The sequence below is a fragment of the Marmota monax genome, unplaced genomic scaffold (assembly GCF_021218885.2).
Source record: "Marmota monax isolate L192 unplaced genomic scaffold, Marmota_monax_Labrador192_F-V1.1 WCK01_AAM20220418_F8-fsc00481, whole genome shotgun sequence".
Lineage (NCBI taxonomy): Eukaryota > Metazoa > Chordata > Mammalia > Rodentia > Sciuridae > Marmota > Marmota monax.
Window position 1 is genome coordinate 213,207 of NW_026693474.1, and position 13,735 is coordinate 226,941.

A 13,735-nucleotide genomic window follows, 5' to 3' on the forward strand; every position below is an offset into this window, starting at 1 on the left:
TGCCTAAAAAAAAAAGAATAAAATACTTGGGAAATGATCTAAAAAAGGGGTGAAAGACCTCTACAATGAAAACTACAGAATATACAAAAAATGAGGCAGACCTTAGAACATGGAAAAATTCCTCATGTTCTTAGTTAGCTAGAATTATTATTGTCAAAATGGGCATACTAACAAAAGTGCTGTACAGATTAAATGGAATTTGTATAATATTCCAATTATGTTCTTCATAGAAATAAGAAAAGCAATCCTAAAATTTATTTCAACAAGAAAGAGGCCCAGAATAGCCAAAGCAATCCTCAGAGAGGAAAGTGAAACAAGAGTCATCACTATCATCATTATCAAAAATACAAGTGAAATTAAATGTTGGTGAGAATGTGGAGGAAATGTGCCAAACTAAATTACACTATAGAGCTACAGTGGGAAAAAAAGTAATGTATCGGCAACAAAACAAACATGAAGACCAAAGGTACAGAATAGAAGACATAGAGACCAACCCACATAAATACAGTTATCTCATACTATGCAAGACACCATAAGTATATATTGAAGAAAAGGCAACATCTTTAACAAATGGTGCTGAAAAAATTGGAAATATATATGTAGTATAATAAAATTTAATACTTATGTCTCACCTTACACTCAACTCAAGGTGGATCAAGGATCTAGGTATTAGACCAGAGACACTGAACCCAAATAGGAGAAAATGTAGGACCAAATCTGCATCATGTCAGCTTAGAAAATAAATTCCCCATGAGGATTTCTAAAGCACACAATGTAAAATCAAGAATCAATAAATGGGTTAGTATCAAACTTCAAAGTTTCTTCACTGCAAAGGAAATGATCAAGAACATGAAGACAGAGCCTAAAAAATGGGAGAAATATGTGGCTGGGATTGTGGCTTAGCAGTTGAGTGTGAGGCACTGGGTTGATCCTCAGAATCACATAAAAATAAACAAATAAACAAATAAAGGTATTAAAAAGAGAGAGTTAATACATTTAAACAAAAAGAATGGGAGAAATGTTTGCCACCTGCACTTCAGATAGAACATGAATCTCTAGGATAAAATGGAACTCAAAAATTTAACACAAAAAACAACAACAAAACAATCAATAAATGACAAAGGAGCTGAACAGACATTGCACAGAAAAATATGTAAAGTCAACAAATATATGAAACAATTTTCAACATCTCTAGCAGTTAGAATAAGGCAAATTAAAACTACACTGAGATTTCATGTCACTCTAGTCAATGACAATTATCAAAAATACAAGTGAAAATAAATGTTGGTGAGGATGTGGGGAAAAGGTACATTCATACATTGCTGCTGGTACTTCATATTCGTAAAAATACTCTTGAAAGCAGTATAGATATTCCTTAGAAAACTTGGAATGGAGGTTCTGGGGCATTGGCTTTATGGTAGTGCACTTGCCTGAAATGTGTGAGGCACTGGATTTGATCCTCAGCACCACATATAAATGCATAATTAAAATAAGGACCTATCAACAACTAAAAAAAAATTATAAAAATTGGAATGTACCTTCCCTTTGACCTAGACATCTCACTCCTTAGTGTATTATCAAAGGATTTAAAATCAGTATACTATAGTCATTTAAACACATCAATATTTATAGCAGCTAAATTTATAATAGATAAGCTATAGAACCAACCTAGGTGCCCTTCAACAAATGAATGGGTAAAGAAAAAGTGGTACATACACACAATGGAATACTACTCAGACATAAGAAAGAATCAGATTTTGGCACTTGCCAAAATTGTATGGAACTGGACACTATCATGCTAAGTGAAATAAGTCAATACCCCCACCCCAAAACAAAGGCCAAATGTTCTCTCACAACCGGCTGGGTGTGGGCAGGGAGAATTTGACATTCACCAGATTGAATAGGGAGAAGTGGAGGAAAGGGAATGGAATGGGAATAACAGTAGAATGGCTACTAGAATAACTTTTCTATGTTCATATATGAATACATGACCAGTGTAAATCCATACCATGTACAATTACAACAATGGGGAGTTATTCTCTGTGTATGTATAAGTTCAAATTCATTCTATTTTCATGTATAACTAAAAAGATCAAATAAAAAATAAAAACAAAAATAAAAACTGTAAAAAATGCCAGGGAGGATGTGAAGAAAATAGGAATGATTTTACATTGTTAATGGGATTGTGAATTAGTACACACTTATGGAAATCAGTATGGAATTTTCCCAAAAGGCTGTACATGGAACCACCCACCATATGACCCAAGCCATATCACTCCTTGGTATTTATCCTGAACAATTAAGTCATCATACCATCTTGATATACTCATACCCGTGTTTCTGTCAGCACAATTTACAATAGCCAATGTATGGAAAAATTTTAGGTGTTCATCTGCAGATGAATGGATTAAGAAAACATGGCATATACACACAATGGACTTGTATTAACCCATAAAGAAGAATATAGTTATGTCATTTGTAGAAAAGTGGATGGAATGTGAGAATATTAAGTTAACTGAAAGGAGCCAAATAAGAATATCAGAGTCACATATTTCCCTTTATGTATGAAAGCTAGACAGTAAATATGAAAGTAAAGTTGAAGGGAGATCTCATGAACAGAGTGAACAGTAGAGCAAAGAAATGAGGAGATGGAAGGAGGAGGGAAGTGCTGGGGAATAATATTTGTCAAATTATATTGTTATTCTGTGTGCATGTAAGAAAATATAACAACACATTCCACTATTATCTACAACTGTATGCACTAACAAAAAATGAAAAATAGAACACTAAGGCAATAAAAGAGTTATCATCTGGTTTGCTTCATTTTATAGATGAGGAAACCAGGGACAAGAGGGGGGAAGGGGATTCTTGGACACTCTGTATCTATTTACAGGTTCAAAATGAATTTTTAGAATCTGTATTCTGACAGAGAGATTAAAAAGTATTATATGAGCCAGGCATGATGGATCATGCCTGCACTCCCAGCTGCTTGAGAAATCTGAGGTATTATGATGGCAAATTCAAAGCCTGTCTCAGCAAAAGTGAGGTGCTAAGAAATTCAGTAAGACCCTGTCTCTAAATAAAATATAAAATAGGGGTGGGAATGTGGCTCAGTGGTTGAGTGCTCCTGAGTGCAATTCCCTGTACAGAAAAAAAAAGTATTATCTGAGTCCTAGGTTCCCCATGATGAAGCAATATCCTCAATATGGCCTTGGTCCTCAGGGTGTGAACAGTGCAGCATGTGTGGCATGTGATTTTAGTGCTCCCAGTTCTTTCTCCTATTAAGCAGGGACATTCACATTTCTGTGTTTCATAGTATTGTCTGCAGTAATATGCAGTGATGTGCTGGCATATGACCAATGGAAAATGTGGTGCTTAGTATCAATGCATTGATTACTATCACTTGTTCATTTCCAAAGTGTAGCAGAATATAGTAATCAGGACATTTGTACTAGACATGGATTACCAGGGATCTGACTCTGTCTCTGTCATTTAGTAGCGGTATGACCTTGAGTGAATTATTTTATCAGCCTGGACTTTAAATGTTTTGTTCATAAAATGATGATAATAATCCTACCACTTAATAAGGATACTGGGAGGGAAAGTGAGAATTAAATTATTTAATCACCAAGAACAATACCTGATATATAAATATTCAATAAGTATTGGCTGCTATGTTAAAATTTGCTACAGGCAATTAAAAAAAGATGGGGGTATATACAGATGGCAAATAAACACAGAAAAAGATGCTCAACATCTTAGGTCATAGTGAAATAGAAATTAGTCACATCTATAAGCATGGATAAATACCAAAATCTGACAATACCAACTCCTGTGTGTAAGTAGAGGTTCAACAGGAACCCTCACTAATTGCTAGCAGGATCACAAAATTGTACAGCCACTTTGGAAGAGTTGGAAACATTTTCCTACAAAGCTAAACAGAGTCTTAACCATAATTCTAACAACCACATTCATAGTGTTTATCTAAAGGAGTTGAGTTCTAACATCTGCATGAAAACCTGCATGCACATTTTTATAAGGGCTTGAATTGGGGATACAGCTAGGTCGTAGAGCACTTACCTAGTGTGCATGAGTTGCTGGGTTCCATCCCAAAATCACACAAAAATAAAAATATTCACATTTTTTATTCATAATTTCCCAGAACAGGAAGCAAACAAGATATCCTTCAGTAAGCACTTACATATTTTTAGTTAAAAAGTGACCCATCCATTAAATGGAGTGTTGTTCAGAATATAAAATTAATGGGCTAGAAAATATGAGAGGACACAGAGGCAAATTTAGTGCCAACTGCTTAAAGCAGATGTTGTTTTAAATGCCATACCTGTGTGATGTCAAATATATGACAATCTGGAAAAGGCTAAAGAATAGACAATAAAGCATGTAATGATTCCAGAGATGCAGGGGAAATAGAAGACAGTGAAGAGATGAAGAACAGGGAACTTTGGAAATCTGAACCTATTAGTAATATAGCATAATGGTGGACACTCAACACTATATTTTATCAACACCTTCAGAAATAAACAACAAGTAATTCAATTAGTAATAATATCTTGGTTGTCATTATATTGGTTTTCTAATGATAATAATCTAACATAGATTTGCAAGATGTAGATAATAGGAAAAAATGTGTGAGGAGCAGGCATATGGAAACTCTTCTCTATATGCTAAATTGCCCAGTAAATGTAACCACATTTGAGAAAAACAATGCCTGTCTACTAAAACAAACAGAACACACTTGAGGGTTCTCATATTGCAGCTATGAGCTATGCCTGGATGACCCTCACACAGTGACACAGATACCTTGGTCCTAGGAATTAATAACCAACCAAAATTCTGTCTTTATTCCCTGTATGATATTTTGGTGATCCTTCCAAAGGCTTACTAAAATTATGTTTTATAGGTATTTTGCTTATCTGTTGAATACCAATTTGTCCTGGGGAACTGTCTGTGCTCCAGACAAACTGTCAAACTTGTCTCTATTGTGTATTATGAGGACATGGTTAAGATAAATCTTCTTTAAATCTGTTTTTAAGATGGCCATCTAGGCGACCCTCCAACAGAAGAGGAGCAGCGGCCTGCTGAGAGGCAGAGCCGCCCCCTCCCCCTGCACCGGCAAGGTAGAGGGAACTGTGACCACGCACAGAGCAGGCCCAGCGGCCTGCTGAGGGGCAGAGCCGCCCCCCACCCCCTGCGCCTGCCAGGTAGGTGGAACTGTGACCACGGACAGAAAAGGCCCAGTGGCCCGCGGCGGGACAGAGCTTCCAATCACTCCTGCAAGGTAGGCGGGCCTGCGACCCTCCAACAGAAGAGGAGCAGCGGCCTGCTGAGAGGCAGAGCCTCCCCCTCCCCCTGCACCGGCAAAGTAGAGGGAACTGTGACCACGCACAGAGCAGGCCCAGCGGCCTGCTGAGGGGCAGAGCCGCCCCCCACCCCCCGCGCCTGCCAGGTAGGTGGAACTGTGACCACCGACAGAAAAGGCCGAGTGGCCCGCGGTGGGACAGAGCTTCCAATCACTCCTGCAAGGTAGGCGGGCCTTCGACCCACCGGCAGAAGAGGAGCAGCAGCCTGCTGAGAGGGAGAGCCGCCCCCTCCCCCCCGCGCCTGCAAGGTAGACGGAACTGTGACCACCATCAGAACAGGCCAGACCTGCAACCAAGAGACAGAACAGGCCCAGTGGCCTGAGGAAGGGTAGAGCCGCCCCCCCGCGCCTGCAAGGTAGGCGTACCTGCGACCCACTGGCAGTACAGCCCCAGAGGCCTGCAGAGGGGCAGTGCCGCTGCCTGCGCCTGCAAAGTAGACAGAACTGTGACCACCGACAGAACAAGCCTAGCGGCCCACAGAGGGACAGAGCCGCCGCCCGTGCCTGCGAGGGAGACTTTGGAACTATACAAGACCAATATAAATATATAGGGGGAAAATTCAATAGCACAACAGTTTCACCAAGTAGAAAGGAACGCGAACAGTATGAAGAGACAAGGAAAGAAAGGACCACAAGCATTGCAGGTCAACTCAACGGTAGAAGAGGTAATAGCTGCAGCAGATGGAATGTCAGATAAAGAATTCAGGATATACATGCTTCAGATGATCTGGAGTCTCAAGGAAGACATCAGACAGCAAAATCAGACAATGAAAGATCACTTCAACAATGAATTACATAAACAAATCCAAGAAGCAAAAGATCAACTATACAGGGAAATAGAGGTTATAAAAAACAAACAAACAGAAATCCTAGAAATGCAGGAAGCAATAAGCCAACTTAAAAACTCAATTGAGAATACTACCAGCAGAGTAGAACACTTAGAAGACAGAACATCAGACAATGAAGATAAAGTATTTCAACTTGAAAAGAACATAGACAGCTCAGCAAGACTGTTAAGAAACCATGAGCAGAACATCCAAGAAATATGGGATAACATCAAGAGACCAAATTTAAGAGTCATTGGGATACAGGAAGGGACAGAGTTTCAAACCAAAGGAATGAGCAATCTATTCAATGAAATAATACGAGAAAACTTCCCAGACTTGAAGAATGAGACAGAACCCCAAATCCTAGAAGCCTACAGGACGCCGAATGTGCAAAATCATAAGAGACCCACACCTAGACACATTATAATGAAGATGCCCAACATACAGAATAAGGAGAGAATTTTAAAAGCTACAAGAGAAAGGAAGCAGATCACATTTAGGGGTAAGCCAATCAGGATAACAGCTGATCTTTCAACACAGACTCTGAAAGCTAGAAGATCCTGGAATAACATATTTCAAACACTGAAAGAAAATGGGTTCCAACCAAGAATTGTGTTTCCAGCGAAATTAAGCTTCAGGATGGAAGATGAAATTAAAACCTTCCACGATAAACAAAAGTTAAAAGAATTTGCAGCTAGAAAACCATCTCTTCTAAACATCCTTGGCAAAACATTACAGGAAGAGGAAATGGAAAATAACAATGAAAACCAACAGTGGGAGGTAGGACACTAAAGGGGGGAAAATAATCAAAGAGGAAAACAAACCATGTTTAGTAACAGAAATAAACAAATATGGCTGGAACAACAACCCATATCTCAATAATAACCCTAAATGTTAATGGCTTAAACTCACCAATCAAGAGACACAGGCTAGTAGAATGGATCACAAAACAAGACCCAACAATATGCTGCCTACAGGAGACGCATTTGATAGGAAAAGACATACATAGGCTGAAGGTGAAAGGTTGGGAAAAATCATATCACTCATATGGACTTCGGAAACAGCAGGAGTATCCATACTCATATCAAATAAAATAGATTTCAAGCCAAAGTTAATCAAAAGGGATAAAGAGGGACACTACATACTGCTCAAGGGAACCATACACCAACAAGACATAACAATCATAAATATATATGCCCCAAACAATGGTGCAGCTATGTTCATCAAACAAACTCTTCTCAAGTTCAAGAGTCTAATAGACCACCATACAATAATCATGGGAGACTTCAACACACCTCTATCACCACTGGACAGATCTTCCAAACAAAAGTTGAATAAGGAAACTATAGAACTCAATAACACAATTAATAACCTAGACTTAATTGACATATATAGAATATACCACCCAACATCAAGCAGTTACACTTTTTTCTCAGCAGCACATGGATCCTTCTCAAAAATAGATCATATATTATGTCACAGGGAAACTCTTAGACAATATAAAGGAGTAGAGATAATACCATGCATCCTATCTGATCATAATGGAATGGAACTGAAAATCAACGATAAAAGAAGGAAGGGAAAAGAATACATCACTTGGAGAATGAACAATAGGTTACTGAATGATCAATGGGTTATAGAAGACATCAAGGAGGAAATTAAAAAATTCTTAGAGATTAATGAAAACACAGACACAACATATTGGAATCTATGGGACACATTGAAAGCAGTTCTAAGAGGAAAATTCATTGCTTGGAGTTCATTCCTTAAAAAAAGAAAAAACCAACAAATAAATGATCTCATACTTCATCTCAAAATCCTAGAAAAAGAAGAGCAAAACAACAGCAAAAGAAGTAGAAGGCAAGAAATAATTAAAATCAGAGCTGAAATTAATGAAATCGAAACAAAAGAAACAATTGAAAAAATTGACAAAACTAAAAGTTGGTTCTTTGAAAAAATAAACAAAATCGACAGACCCTTAGCCATGCTAGCGAAGAGAAGAAGAGAGAGAACTCAAATTACTAACATACGGGATGAAAGAGGCAATATCACAACAGACACTTCAGAAATACAGAAGATAATCAAAAATTATTTTGAATCCTTATACTTCAATAAATTAGAAGATAGTGAAGGCATAGATAAATTTCTTAAGTCATATGATCTGCCCAGATTGAGTCAGGAGGATATAGACAACCTAAACAGACCAATATCAATTGAGGAAATAGAAGAAACCATCAAAAGACTACCAACTAAGAAAAGCCCAGGACCGGATGGGTATACAGCAGAGTTTTACAAAACCTTTAAAGAGGAACTAATACCAATACTTTTCAAGCTACTTCGGGAAACAGAAAAAGAGGGAGAACTTCCAAATTCATTCTACGAGGCCAACATCACCCTGATACCTAAACCAGACAAAGACACTTCAAAGAAAGAAAACTATAGACCAATATCTCTAATGAACCTAGATGCAAAAATCCTCAATAAAATTCTGGCCACTCGGATACAAAAACTTATCAAAAAAATTGTGCACCATGATCAAGTAGGATTCATCCCTGGGATGCAAGGCTGGTTCAATATACGGAAATCAATAAATGTTATTCACCACATCAATAGACTTAAAAATAAGAATCATATGATCATCTCGATAGATGCGGAAAAAGCATTTGACAAAGTACAGCATCCCTTTATGTTCAAAACTCTAGAAAAACTAGGGATAACAGGAACATACCTCAATATTGTAAAAGCAATCTATGCTAAGCCTCAGGCTAGCATCATTCTGAATGGAGAAAAATTGAAGGCATTCCCTCTAAAATCTGGAACAAGACAGGGATGCCCTCTCTCACCACTTCTGTTCAACATAGTTCTCGAAACACTGGCCAGAGCAATTAGACAGACGAAAGAAATTAAAGGCATCAAAATAGGAAAAGAAGAACTTAAATTATCACTATTTGCAGATGACATGATTCTATACCTAGCAGACCCAAAAGGCTCTACAAAGAAACTATTAGAGCTAATAAATGAATTCAGCAAAGTGGCAGGATATAAAATCAACACGCATAAATCAAAGGCATTCCTGTATATCAGCGACAAATCCTCTGAAATGGAAATGAGGACAACCACTCCATTCACAATATCTTCAAAAAAAATAAAATACTTGGGAATCAACCTAACAAAAGAGGTGAAAGACTTATACAATGAAAACTACAGAACCCTAAAGAGAGAAATAGAAGAAGATCTTAGAAGATGGAAAAATATACCCTGTTCATGGATAGGCAGAACTAACATCATCAAAATGGCGATATTACCAAAAGTTCTCTATAGGTTTAATGCAATGCCAATCAAAATCCCAACGGCATTTCTTGTAGAAATAGAGAAAGCAATCGTGAAATTCATATGGAAAAACAAAAGACCCAGAATAGCAAAAACAATGCTAAGCAGGAAGTGTGAATCAGGCGGTATAGCGATACCAGACTTCAAACTATACTACAGAGCAATAGTAACAAAAACAGCATGGTACTGGTACCAAAACAGGCGGGTGGACCAATGGTACAGAATAGAGGACACAGAAACCAATCCACAAAACTACAACTACCTTATATTTGATAAAGGGGCTAAAAGCATGCAATGGAGGAAGGATAGCATCTTCAACAAATGGTGCTGGGAAAACTGGAAATCATATGCAACAAAATGAAACTGAATCCCTTTCTCTCGCCATGCACAAAAGTTAATTCAAAATGGATCAAGGAGCTTGATATCAAATCAGAGACGCGCTGTCTGATAGAAGAAAAAGTTGGCTACGATCTACATACTGTGGGGTCGGGCTCCAAATTCCTCAATAGGACACCCATAGCACAAAAGTTAATAACTGGAATCAACAAATGGGACTTACTCAAACTAAAAAGTTTTTTCTCAGCAAAAGATACAATAAGAGAGGTAAATAGAGAGCCTACATCCTGGGAACAAATCTTTACTCCTCACACTTCAGATAGAGCCCTAATATCCAGAGTATACAAAGAACTCAAAAAATTAGACAATAAGAGAACAAACAACCCAATCAACAAATGGGCCAAGGACCTGAACAGACACTTCTCAGAGGAGGACATACAATCAATCAACAAGTACATGAAAAAATGCTCACCATCTCTAGCAGTCAGAGAAATGCAAATCAAAACCACCCTAAGATACCATCTCACTCCAGTTAGATTGGCAGCCATTATGAAGTCAAACAACAACAAGTGCTGGCGAGGATGCGGGGAAAAGGGTACACTTGTACATTGCTGGTGGGACTGCAAATTGGTGCAGCCAATTTGGAAAGCAGTATGGAGATTTCTTGGAAAGCTGGGAATGGAGCCACCATTTGACCCAGCTATTGCCCTTCTCGGTCTATTCCCTAAAGACCTAAAAAGAGCATGCTACAGGGACACTGCTACATCGATGTTCATAGCAGCACAATTCACAATAGCTAGACTGTGGAACCAACCTAGATGCCCTTCAATGGATGAATGGATAAAAAAAATGTGGCATTTATACACAATGGAGTATTACTCTGCATTAAAAAATGACAAAATCATAGAATTTACAGGGAAATGGATGGCATTAGAGCAGATTATGCTAAGTGAAGCTAGCCAATCCCTAAAAAACAAATGCCAAATGTCTTCTTTGATATAAGGAGAGTAACTAAGAACAGAGTAGGGTCCAAGAGCATGAGAAGAAGATTAACATTAAACAGGGATGAGAGGTGGGAGGGAAAGGGAGAGAGAAGGGAAAATGCATGGAAATGGAAGGAGACCCTCAGAGTTATACAAAAGTACATACAAGAGGAAGTGAGGGGAAGGGGAAAAATAATATAAGGGGGACAAACGAATGTCAGTAGAGGGAGCAGAGAGAGAAGAGGGGAGGGGAAGGGAGGGGAGGGGAGGGGGGATAGTAGAGGATAGGAAAGGCAGCAGAATACAACAGACACTAGTATGGCAATATGTAAATCAATGGATGTGTAACATGTGATTCTGCAATCTGTATATGGGGTAAAAATGGGAGCTCATAACCCACTTGAATCAAATTGTGAAATATGATATATCAAGAACTATGTATTGTTTTGAACAGCCAACAATAAAAAAATTTAAAAAAAAAGAACTATGTAATGTTTTGAACAACCAACAATAAAAATAAATAAATAATAAATAAATAAATTAAAAAAAAAAAAAAAGATGGCCATCTATTTTAAAGTTTAGCTAAGTAATAGCATGATATCTCTTGAGATAAGGTTAGACATCTGGCATAAATTTTGAAAGATATTATATATGAGTTTGGTTTTTAAAAAAAATCTTGAATTTCTTTTGGTCTGTATTAAGCTTGAGAGGTTTCCTTTAATTTTAGTTTCCAATAGGCAATGTTAAGTCCTTCTTAATAGTAATTGAGGCTTGATATGAAAATGAGAGATCTTTTATTAATCATTGTGATATTTTGGTATATAGACTAGTTGAATTATTTTGATATTATGTGTAATTTGACAATTTAAAAGGAACCCACAATCTCTTTTTGAGAGGAGGTTTCAAAATATATCTATCTCTTAGAATACTATTCTTTGAATAGATGTCTCTTAATTGTCTTCTAGAAAATATGATTAAATTTACTTCCCAGTATAGGGAGTAGCATATAAATCTTACCATATTTTTATGGATAATAGGTCCTGTCAGAGAGCTTACATAATACCAATGAATCTCCAACAAAGTTTGTAATTTTTATTGATTAAAATTAACATATGACTTTAATTTGAAGAGCACCAGTCATAATAAAATGTTCTCCCAAATTTTACAACTATCCAACAAACAGAATATGCAAGAATCAGCAGTATCTTTGAATCAATCAAATTTGGTCTCCAAAGAGAATTGTCAAAATTGGAATCTAAGTTAGCCATTTACTATATTTAGTATTTAATCAAGGATATGAATTTATTCATTAAAATTAACCCCTGTCTTAAACAGTAAGAATTATTAAGCAATAAAGACCTTCCTTAAAGAAAATAACATTAACATTTTAATAGGTCTTTATCATGTCAAAATATGGACAAAATCTTATCTCATATTTGTATAAAAAATCAGGGAAATAGCCTGAATTATCCTTGAATTAATCAGTTTAAATTTTTATAATTAGTCCAGTTATATATAAATCTGTTTCTCAATTGTTTTAACTTTATGTATTATCTGTATAGATAATGATATAGACTTTCCTAATTAGAAAAATATTTTTATCATTAAAATTTAAAATATTACGATCTTGTTTCAACCAAAGATGATTTCTTTCTTCTTCATAGGACCTCCAATATGTGCTTCCTCCTGTGGAAGTATCTTGTTTTTATTTTAGAATTCTTCATGATTATAACCTGTAATAAACAAATTATATAACCTAAACAGATTATAGAACCTTAATAAAAAGAAACATCTCAATGAAAATATAGTTGAAGCCCTTAGACATTTCTGTAGACAGAATTACATTTGTTTTTATATTTTATAAAGTTTTTACAATAATTTGAGATTTAAAGATTACTTGATTATCTCTTGAAAGTAAGTTTATAGTAAAATACAAATTTCTTAAATATTTATAACTACAAAATGAGAGCACCAGATAAATATATATATATATATATATATATATATATATATATATATAAGTTATATATTTTCTGTTGAAGAAAAATGTTTAGATAAATATATTTCAACTAAATAAACATAAATGTTAATTATTTCATGGATTAACAACTACAAGTTATCCAAATACCTAGAAAAATATGTATTAAGAATAAGGGCATAATTTATAATTGTATTAACTTTATGTAACCACATGCTTCTTAAAGGTATTTAAATCCATTTCAATTTTTCTTAGATTAGTAGTGCACTTTTTATATTGTGATGTCACATAACAAGATCCTTGTGTACACATTTATTTATTTATTGTAATTATATAGTCAGGGATTAGAATAAGGATTTTTTTGTTCATTACAGGAACATTGCTCCCTTTGTTTCCTGTGGTGTGCAAATGCATCCTTATAACCAAAATTAAAAGTAAAAAAAAAAAAAAGATACCTCTCATCAATAGAACACTATTTAGTAACACAACCATAGAGAGGAAAAGAAAAGATCCCAAAGGAAGCTGTTGAGGGATAAAAAAAATCCAGTTATTTACCTTTGAGAGCAAGTCAGGCTTAGGGTTGCAATGTAGAAACCTGGAATTACGTTTTGTCTGAAAAAGATACATTTTTTTAGTATTTACAGGTGGACATTCATAAAAATGTATGCTCTCTGTAGTTTCAATAGCAGGTCTGTGTGAAACAGGAAGTACAGGTTAGTGGCTGGGAAGAGGAATCAGAAGTCCTATTTGATTGACAGTCCAACAACCAATGGAAAGCCCCCCAAAATGTGGGAGTGGCACCAGGAAGACTGCTTGGCTGGCCAGGCTTCCTGTGGTTACCATGGTGATGGAAACAGCTTGAAGTTTATTGTCCAGTGTCTGGGGCAAAGGCTCCCAGAGC